This window comes from Mustela nivalis (genome assembly GCF_964662115.1).
Source record: "Mustela nivalis genome assembly, chromosome: 6".
NCBI classification, from domain to species: Eukaryota; Metazoa; Chordata; class Mammalia; order Carnivora; family Mustelidae; genus Mustela; species Mustela nivalis.
Genome location: NC_139025.1, coordinates 103,160,937 through 103,171,302, shown reverse-complemented (window position 1 = coordinate 103,171,302; position 10,366 = coordinate 103,160,937). Strand labels below are relative to the sequence as shown.

General features: G+C 44.9%; 1 long non-coding RNA gene across 1 annotated transcript; it reads left to right on the top strand.

The window, feature by feature from the left end:
• Positions 1 to 3,134: 3,134 nt before the first annotated feature.
• LOC309867965 lies at positions 3,135 to 10,164 on the top strand. The gene is made up of 3 exons (XR_014313425.1): positions 3,135 to 3,432; positions 9,054 to 9,161; positions 9,813 to 10,164. It is a non-coding gene; the product is annotated as an uncharacterized lncRNA (long non-coding RNA).
• The last annotated feature ends 202 nt before the right edge of the window (positions 10,165 to 10,366 follow it).

Here is a 10,366-nt window from a genome sequence, read left to right as displayed (position 1 = left end):
ACTCCTTGGAGACATAGTTGATTCCAGGACTAGGACAGGGAACATCTTGTAGGGTCAGAAAATGAGGGAGTTTTTAAATTTTTTAGTTCGTGGAAAATAATACAATTAATTTTAAAAAGCCGATAGCGGCATAAAAAAAAACACAGAACCAGAGTAAAAAGGTTACTACTGGACAAATCAGAGACAATTTGGGCATTGAAATAAATAATAACTGTAAAAGAGTAGAACGTATTACCTAGCCAATGAATCTAGCCCATATTGATATTTATAAATGCAAACATATGGGGCACCTGAGTGGCTCCATCGGTTAAAGCTTCTGCTTTGACTCAGGTCATGGTCCCAGGGTCCTGGGATTGAGCCCTGCATCTGACTCTCTGCTCAGCAGGGAGCCTGCTTCCTCCTCTCTCTCTGCCTGACTCTCTGCCTACTTGTGATCTCTGTCTGTCAAATAAATAAATAAACTCTTATAAAAATAAATAAATAAATGCAAACATATATACACATAGATAGTTGAGAGACAGGAGAAGAAAAGTTCTTTGTGTCAAATAATAAATGTAGAGAAAATGGTAGGTAAGAAAATCACCATTTTATAACTATTATACTAATAAATGATTTGTGTATTTAAAAAAAAATTAAGATTTTATTTTTAAGTAATCTCTACACCCAGGGCTCGAACTCACAACCTGGAAATCAAGAGTCGCATGCTCAAGAGGGAAAAAAGGGAAAAAAAAAAAAGTCACATGCTCTATCGACTGATCCAGGCAGGTACCCCAATGACTTGTGTATTTTTAATTACAAAACGAAAAGAGTCCCTTTACTGTTGAGAAATCTAGAACCAACTGATCAAAGCAAACGTCAGCAATGAGAACTGACTTCATGTGCCTTCTGAGAAGGCTGCACTATTTCCACCAAATACTGATAAACTGGGTGGCTCAGTTGGTTAAGCTACTGCCTTCGGCTCAGGTCATGATCCTGGAGTCCTGGGATCGAGTTCCACATCAGGCTCCCATCTCCATGGGGACTCTGCTTCTCCCTCTGACCTCCCCTCTCAGGCTCTCTCACTGTCTCTCTGTCTCTCTCAAATAAGTAAATAAAATCTTAAAAAAAAAAAATAAAACCTCATAAGCTGCACCTCACCCTGACAGAACAGCCAAATTCAAATGAAGGAACATGCCACAAAACCAGTGCCCATAAATTTCCAAAGGGTCTATATATATATAATATATTATATACATAATATGTATCATGCACTAAAACGTAAAAGCTGTGGTTATTTTGTATGATGGATTGTCTCCTGACACTATACTACTTACTTTAGATTGTCTGAATTTCCCCTCTTTGGGTGCCCCTATATGTGATATATTACTTTGAAAACAAGTAAAATTCTAACAACTTTTCTGTAGGTTTGAAATTATATAAAAATCAAACATTATGGGGCATGTGGGTGGCTCAGTGGGTTAAAGCCTCTGCCTTCGACTTGGGTCATGATCCCCGGATCCTGGGATCGAGCCCGAGTTGGGCTCTCTGCTCAGCGGGGAGCCTGCTTCCTCCTCTCTCTCTGACTGCCTCTCTGCCTGCTTGTGATCTCTGCCTGTCAAATAAATAAATAAAATCTTAAAAAAAAAAATCAAACATTACCCCAAAAAAGTCATTAGAAAGGCTGTGATAATGATCACTGATGTTTGTAAATGGGTCCTCACGCATGGTTCCCTTGAAATTATTTAGCAATTGGGCACCCTTTCAGAAGCGTAAATGTCAAAGGAAAGAGATGTTTTCTTAATGGAAATAATAGTCTGTTTCACTTTTTTAACAGCTTTATTGAGATATAATGCACATACCATATAATTCGCCCATATAAAGTATGGAGTTTAAGGCTTTTGATATATTATTAAATTTTTAATTATGGTAAAATATATATAATGTAACATGTGCCATTGCAACCATTTTTCAGTGTATAATTCAGTGACATTAATTATATTCACAATCCCTGACATCACACTATTTTTCTTACTAGAAAAAAGGTTGATTTTTTAAATAAAGTGTTTCTAATTCTCTGCAGAAGAAGATGAAATCTTTGTGTTTTGGCACATATACAGTTTGTGAAATACTAAGAAGAAATTAGAAGGGGGGATACCTGGGTGGCTCAGTGAGTTAAGCATCTGCCTTCTGCTCAGGTCATGATCCCAGGGTCCTGGGATCAAGCTCCATATCAGGCTCCCTGCTCCCTGGGGAGGGAGAGTCTCCCTGAGAGGGAGAGTCTGCTTCTCCCTCTCCCTCTTCCCCTCCCCTTGCTTGTGCTCTCTCTCTCTCTCAAATAAATAAATAAATAAATAAATAAATAAATAAATAAAATCTTTAAAAATACAATTGGAAGGGAGACCTGAAAGCAAATTTAAAGCCCTCAGATCTCCTGGTGACCAGCCAGGAGATCTGAACTTAAAAAAAAAAAATTATTGGTAATTCCTACTTACTAAGAAAATACACACTTTTGAAATGTTTCATCCTTTTAGGGAATAGTATTTTTTAAAAGGGAAAAATCCCTCTTTGGACTATAAGCAAAGTCAGCTATGTGAGTGAGTGTGTCCACATGGTAATCTGCTGATATAAAATGGATTGATTTTTACTTCTGGCGCAGGGTGGGAGCAAACAATCAGCCACATTGCAGACACCTTCAGAAGTAAAACACAAATGAAGTCACATTTTTACAAAAGTCCTCAATATCTTACCCAAAGAGAGAGCTGAACAGTGGGAATGTGAGTCATGGTGGCAGACCCCAAAGAGTGACCAGGAGTAGCAAGGGGGCATGAGGCATAGTGAAGACAGCCTTGAACCTGAGCTCACGTACTGGGGGGACCCTTCTATGGAGTTAACCAGCTGTAAGACCCAGGGCAAGTCATTTCCCTTGTTACGTCTCAATTTGTTTTTACCCAAAAGAGGGAGTATGTCAAGCAGAATGTTTTCAGCTGCAAAGAACAGAAAACCCAACTCAAAACAGCTGAGGCCATAACGAGCCGTATAATGAGAAGTGGGAGGGAGGAGGGTCCGGGTGGGCTTTACCGGCTCCGGGCTGTGGTCAAGCACCCAGTTTCCTTCCATCTTTCCGCCCTGCCAGCCTCTGCTCAGAATAACTGTTCCTCAAACTGAGGCACAACACCGTCCAGCAGCCAAGGAGTGGAACAGCAGCTCTACAAAGAGCAAGGGGAACCCCGTTCTTCCAAGCCCCTCAACAGCTTTGCTTCCATCTGTGAGAACCACGCCAGGTGCCTAACTTAGCAAAGGGAGTGCCCCTCCCCCCATGACCTGTGCTGCTCCCAGACCGGGGAGTGGGAGCAGAGTCCGCCTTCTCTGAGGCCCAGGAAGGAAGAGGATAGAAACAAAGCCAAGGTCCAGGAGTCACACCGAGAAGGCGGACAGGGACCCCTGGAACAACTGGTGAGTATGCAACCACTTACGTCTACTGCCTGGGGTTAAAAACAAGACCCCAAGTCTTGATGCGAAGATTCAACAAGATGTGTATAAGCTATTTGTGAATGTTCGAACACTGGGGGCATGTTAATTATTAAAAATACAGAGTGTTCAGCACAAAGAAGGGAGTCCTTTGAGCTTCTCCGTGTTCATATACTAAATCAGATTAGCTGAAAACCAGAACTTTCTTTCCTTCCTTCCTTCCTCCTTCTTTCCTTTTCTTCCTTTCTCCTTCCCTCCCTGTCTCCCTCCTTTCTATCTTCCTCAAACAGTACCAGAACTAGGCCAAGTAGTGCAGATAGAGCTATTAATGAGACAATGTCTCCTTCTAGCTGCTCCGTCGGCCAGAACGCACTTAAAACTAGGCTTCCAACCTAAGTACCAAAAGGAGGGAAAGGAAAAGCAGGAGAGAGCAGAGCCCCACTCTGCCTGAGCCATAATGAGTAGGTAGTGGCGCTGCCAAGTAAAATAACCGTACACCGAATCTGATTTTGCATTTTAAAATACTTCCAATTTATTTTGAATTAAAATTTGAATGTAGCATGGAACCTATTTAGGCTAAAATAATTGTTCCGTGATTATCTCAAATTCGCATTTAACTGGACACCCTGCATTTTTGTTGTTAGAAAATCTGGCAATGGTATGAGTACGGGGGTGTTCAAAGAACTGAACTGAAAGTTGCTGTGGCCAGTTCAGAAGGCTACAGGGTTGGGGGGTGGGGGTGGTGGAGGGGTGGAATTGGGTTGTTGACTTGAATTACATGGGAAGGAATGGAATTTCATTTGTTAGGATGGAATAAAATACAGCGAAGTCAGCTGAGTTAAGAGGCAGGCAGCAGACCCAGCTCCTGCTCCTAACTGACCTTGCTTACTTGGCCTACACCGGCCTCTATGCTAAGCACTGGGCATGCGTAATCGCCTTGCATCCACTCAGCAAGGACCAAGGTGGAGCAAGGGAGGCGCCTAGGCTACCAAACTACAGGGACACTCATGCTGAGGGCTATGCAAATGTGTCCTCTGCCCAGCCTTGGGTCCCTTCAACAAACCACACCCCCATTTCACAGGTAAGAAAGCTGAGGCTTAGGAAGGCATACTGGTGTGTCCAGATTCACTAAACTCGTCAGCAGCAGAGTCAGGAAGCAAACCCAAAAGGTCTGTGCCCATAACCTTGTCGATGTGCTGCCTCTCTGGGTGGAAAGGTGAACCAGTCTCCTCTCTAGCCCATGCTTCATATCCATTAGTGTGGAATGGAAGTCACACGACATTTTTCATCCAGGATGAGCAAAGCCCCTCTACATTGGCCAGAATGCAGAGAAGGAACATGCCCTTGGGATGGGGGAGGAGGATCTACAAATCCTTGCAACTCTGGCTGTCTATTAGCATGCCTAGAAAACTTTAAGAAATGCTAGCCCCCCCAACAGAGGTTGCCCACCATGGATATTTGTAAGGCCCTCTCCCAGGTTGAAACCTTCAAGGTTAAAAATCACACAGACCCTTGGACTCCTGAACACCTAGATGATGAATGAACAGACATAAACTCCAACTCTGAAGACAGATTGTTTCTGTTTCACTAAAGGCCTGAGAACTTTTCAGGGGCCATGTGGGGGTAGGCCACAGTATCCTGCTTGAAAGGGAGGCTGGAGACGTGCTGAAGGCTGGGGACCTTTGGCTTTCCTGTGTCCTATAAACAATGAGGGCATATAAACAAGATGGCTGTTTAGACCTCAACCAGGCTGGTTTTAGTGTAGGCAAGACTGTGCCATTTTGGGGTTCTTGAATCTGGGGGTGCGACCAGAGAGAAGGGTAGAACTATTACTAGCTTTGTGATCTTGAACCTCTGGTGATACTCTTTTAGTAGACATTCTCTCTTGCTTCCTTATCCATGATGCTGCCTCTAGCCATGACTAGAGGGAAGATCTGGAGTTGCATAGAATCCTGTGTCTTGTCATGAGAAGTGAGAGAGTACGGGACCCAGGTGCAGGGAGGAGAGGTTTGCTACGGGCCCTGGCTCAGCCAGGAACAGTCTGGGGGCCTTCACCGGTCTCTTAGCCTGCGAAGCCTCAGTTTTTTCATCTACAAAATGAGGACAATGACTCCTCCTCTGCCTACTTCTTAGATTTGGTCTAAGCAGATTTGAAGGGGATACTAGTTGCAAGCTGCACTTGGGAAATGCGGACACTTCTTGCAACTACTAATTTTTATGGTTCAAATTATAATTTCATATGTCAACTCTGGGCCCTCATGGAAGGCTATAAATATCTCTGAATAGCTGAAAGGACTTAAAAAAAATCTTCAATGGTATTTCAGACTCTATCTCTGTAAGCCTTTTAGTTCTAGAACACATATTAATTTATTTTTCTCTCTATGTCCTTTACAGAGATATTCAAATTTTGCTACTTGAGGAAGGCTCCATAAATTATTCTGACTTCTCATCCTCAGGGACTTAGCACCATGCTATGCAGGTGTTTTCAAGGACCAGAAACAATAGCATCACCTGGGAGATTTTTAGAAATGCAGACCGTCAGGCTCTGCCCTAGACCTGTGACTCAGAATCTACATTGTGGCAAGATCCCCACATGACTCAATGTAGCTTCTAGTATGAGAAGTCTTGTTCTAGTCACTAACTAAAGAATTTGAGAAAATCTATGGGAAGAGGGGATTCCTCTGCCTGGGATGCTGGAGAAGCACTCACTCAGAAAACTTCCAGAACCTTGTGTTGGGAGACCGTCTTCTACCTACAGGGAGGGTAAGCACCCCAGGGTGACACAACGTCTCCAGAGACAGGAGGAGAGGTGAGAAAAAGAAAGCAGAAGGTAATCAGGATGAGAACCAGGCTCTGTACATGCAATATTCTGCAACACAGACTTCCTTACCCCATTTCCCAGCTGAAGGAGCTGAAGTTGACAAAAAGTGAGCAACTCCAGGTGCCTGGGTGGCTCAGTTGTTAAGCGTCTGCCTTCAGCTCAGGTCATGATCCCAGGGTCCTGGGATTGAGACCCCCATCAGGCTCCCTGCTCATCTACCCTCTGTGGATATACCTATTCTGGAAATTTCATATAAATGGAATCCTACAACCTGTAGACTTTAGGGACTGGCTTCTTTCACGTAGCAGATGTTCTCAAGGTTCATCCCTATGTTAGCATGAAGTACTTCCTTTTTATTACCACATAACACGCCCTTGTATGGATTATAGAACATTTTGTCAATCCATCCACTAGTTGATGGACATGGAGGTTTCCATTTCCCAGCTATTCTGGATAATACTGCTGTGAACACTGGTGTGTGATTTAGTGGATCGAAGCTCTCCATTCTCTTGGGGATGTAACTAGGAGTGGCATGTTCTAGGTCTTAGGGTAACTCTATGTTTAACTTTTTCAGAAACTGCCCAACTGTTTCCACAGAATCTTTTCACTATTTTGATACTATATTGTATTTGAACAAGATCAGAGTTTAGGTGAAGCAGCTCAGGGAGCCACAAAACTGAACAGACAAGAAATAGAAATGATTCAGTGAAACTTAACCCAAACGACATCTGCAAAGTGAGCAAAAAACTGAATTTGACCAGAACCCAGGAAACCCAGTCCTCTAAGGGCCTAGGACTGCTGATGACAAATCATAGGACTCTGGAGACCTGGGCCCAGTCCCTGCTTGCCACTAACCCGCTGTGTGACCTTGGCTAAGAGCCTTTCTCTTTCTGGCCTCCATTTTCTCATCCACGCACTGAGAAGTTCTCTCTGAATGTGTTCTCACTCCCTATAGTCCTGTGTCCATCTGTGGCCTTCCCACGCCTCTGAGGCCCACACTCCAGGTAATCGGGAGTTTTTCTGATATAGACCTCCACCCCTGATCTCCAGAAGCCTCAGCAGATTACTGGAATTCCAGGTGCCCTGGAGGACTTTTCAGGAATAATGACAAGTCAGGAGGGTTTTCCACTCGTGCGCTCAGTGGCCAGCAAAGTCTGCTACCGCAGGGAGAGACGGCACTCAGCACTGTGGACTGAACAGTGTGAGCACCCAGTGCCTGCCAACTGTGGAAATGAGGATGAAATCCCCCCTGTACTGAAAGAGTAAAACCATAGCCACCACCTCACCAAACTCTGCATGTTTAAGCTTTGTTTGTAAAAAATATTTATTACATGTTATCCATTATAAAAGTGCTCTGCACTCATTATAGAAAGTTAAAATACAGAAGACAATGATGAAAAGAAAAAGCAGGTGCACCTGGGTGGCTCAGTCTGTTAGGCATCCAACTCTTGATTTTGGCTCAAGTTGTGATCTCAGGGTCCTGAGCTGGAGTCCTGCATCAGGCTCCGTGCTCAGTGTGGAGTTGGCTTGGGATTCTTTCTGTCCCTTCCCACCTCACTTTCTCTCTAAGGAGAGGAAGGAAGGAAAGGAAGGGAAAAAAGGTAGGAAGAATCAAGCATAATACTACCACCCCCAAAATAACCACAATTTACAATTTGATGTTTGTTCTTCCATTCTGAAGATCTTTATATTTTTAATTACTGACTTGGTATTATATTCTATAGTTTTCTATTTATTTACACTTATTCCATATCATTAACAAATGTCATTAACAAGTCATTAGGAACTTGATCTCAATGATTACAGACTATTCCATTATACAGATACACTATTGTTTATTTAACCATTCATTTATATTTAATTTATTGGGGGGTGGGTCACTAAAGCTTTGTCTCTGAAAATAAATGGCATTCATCTTTGAGAATCCCAAGTGCTCTGGCAAGCAAAGCCTTTCATGATTTAACTCCCACCTGTCTTTATATCCTCAGCTGCTATAAGTCTCCAATGCAGGCCAAATGTTTAGTCTATTTGCCCTGTCAGAGCCATCCTGGGTGCCCAAAGCAGGGTTAAACTGATCAGAAGCCATCTGAGCTTTTGTCCCAAGCAGCAACCCTCCCAACTCAGGCCCCTTTCCCAGACCCTCCCCAGGAACCTCCCCCAGACCCAACACCCAAGACTCACCTGGCCAGTAATTGTCAGACCTGGTCAGTGCCCCCCTTGACCAGTGTGAACTCTGGAGCTACCTTCCCCAGGGTGACCCCTCTGCCTATGCTGCTTCCTCCCTACCTGGAAAGCAGTTCTTGTTCCTCTGCCTCTGGCTACATTTTACCAATGCTTCAAAAACCTGATTCAGGTTTTTGATAAAGGTTCCCCATGAACCTTTACCCAGCTACCCATGCTTCGTTCCATCTCTTGGTGCTACAAACCCCTCGAGTCTTCTAAGTGTTCTGTTGTCGTTACTCGTGTGGTCAGAATACACACTGTCGTGTCGTGGGCAATGACGCTTTGTTCTCCAAATTTTCACGCATGCTCACTTTTCTCCCCAGCCAGATCCTGGGGCCCTCTGAGACAGGCACATGTCTTAAACTCCTCCTCACTCTGGCGCAGACTATGCTGTTTGATGATGCTGTCGCCTCTTCCTAGACACACCGGAAAACAACTTCCTCATCTCCCTCGCTGTGATGTTGGGACCATTTGAGTACTAATGAAGAAAATGTCCGCAGAAGAGTGGTGTGCTTCTTCAAGATCTCCCGCCAGCCTTCAACCCTCTCTTCTCATTGCACAGGAGCCGGGGTGGCAGATATGGCGGCCAAGATGGAGGTGGCCTGGGTCCCCAAAACCCCGCACAGAGGACAGCGGCTCAGAATGCCACTGAGCTGCATTGGACAGTAAGGTGAGCAAGATTAAACCTTTAATGTGTTAAGCCATTTAGGTTGGAGGTTTGTTAGTGCCCCCAGCCTGTTTGGACCCGCCATACAAGCTAAGAAAGGTGTTTATATTTTTAAAGGAGCATAAACAAACAAAACTGCAAGAGATGGATCTGGCCTGCCAAGCCTAACATATTTGCTCTCTAGCCTTCTACAGAAGATTTTTGCTGAGCTCTGGAATAACCTATGCCTCTAACATAACCCCCCACGGCATTTGGTGCCATACAAAACCCACGCACACCGCATCCTTCCCAAATACACTATTTGCATAGTGCATGAGGTCAGGTACTTTGTTCGTGCTTCGTTCCTCTCTGCACCCTTAACAGTATTGTGCAAATAAATGTTGAATGAGTTAGGGAATACAGACATACCTATAGCCCTGTGGGTGCGCTCAGAGCTAGCTGTCCTGGAAAGCAGAGGTCACATAAACCTAAGAGTAAAAGGTGTACCAGATCCACTCTCTATGCCCCCTACAACTGCTTGGCTCTCCAGCCTTCCCGCTTTCAGAACTTGACCCCTTTCCCTGCTTCTTGGCCCAAATGGTCCTGGCAGAGTTCATGCTGTAGGTGAGCTCATAAGATCCCAGCAGCCCCTCCCCTCCACTCTCAATGCCACAGGTTGCCTCAGCCTTCCCCAAGGACAAGGGCCAGAGTACTGGGCGCTTCCATCCTGCCTACCGCAGCAAGAATCACAGCAGCCTAGACGCCCAGACCTGAGCTGACCTGACTCATGGAGGCTACCCAGAGGCTACGCAGAAGCCACCAGGGGTTGGCACCAGAAATACAGGAGTTGAACAGCCTTCAGGGCAAACTTCAGTTAGCGAGAGACAAAAAGTAGGAAGGTGCTGGCAGGGAAGGAGCTCTTGTCTCCTCTGGGTCTCCAAAGAAATCTCGCTTGACCCCACCGCAGCTACCCCACAGCTCAGGAGCTCCGTCCAGTATCTGCCTTTCGGTCCTCCCTGCCTCTCTTCCCTCCTCCCCCTCACTCTGGTGGCCCTGGGTGAAGCCAGCCAATAAAGCACCAGTGCAAAAGCTTGGCTGCAGGCTCTGTTTGCTAGGGAACTCAAGCTAAGACAAAGGGAAACAAGTATTGTGGATTCCTCTTATGTGCCAAGCACAGTGACCCTTACCTGCATTACCTCGTTTCATCCCTACACAAGCTGACACAGCGA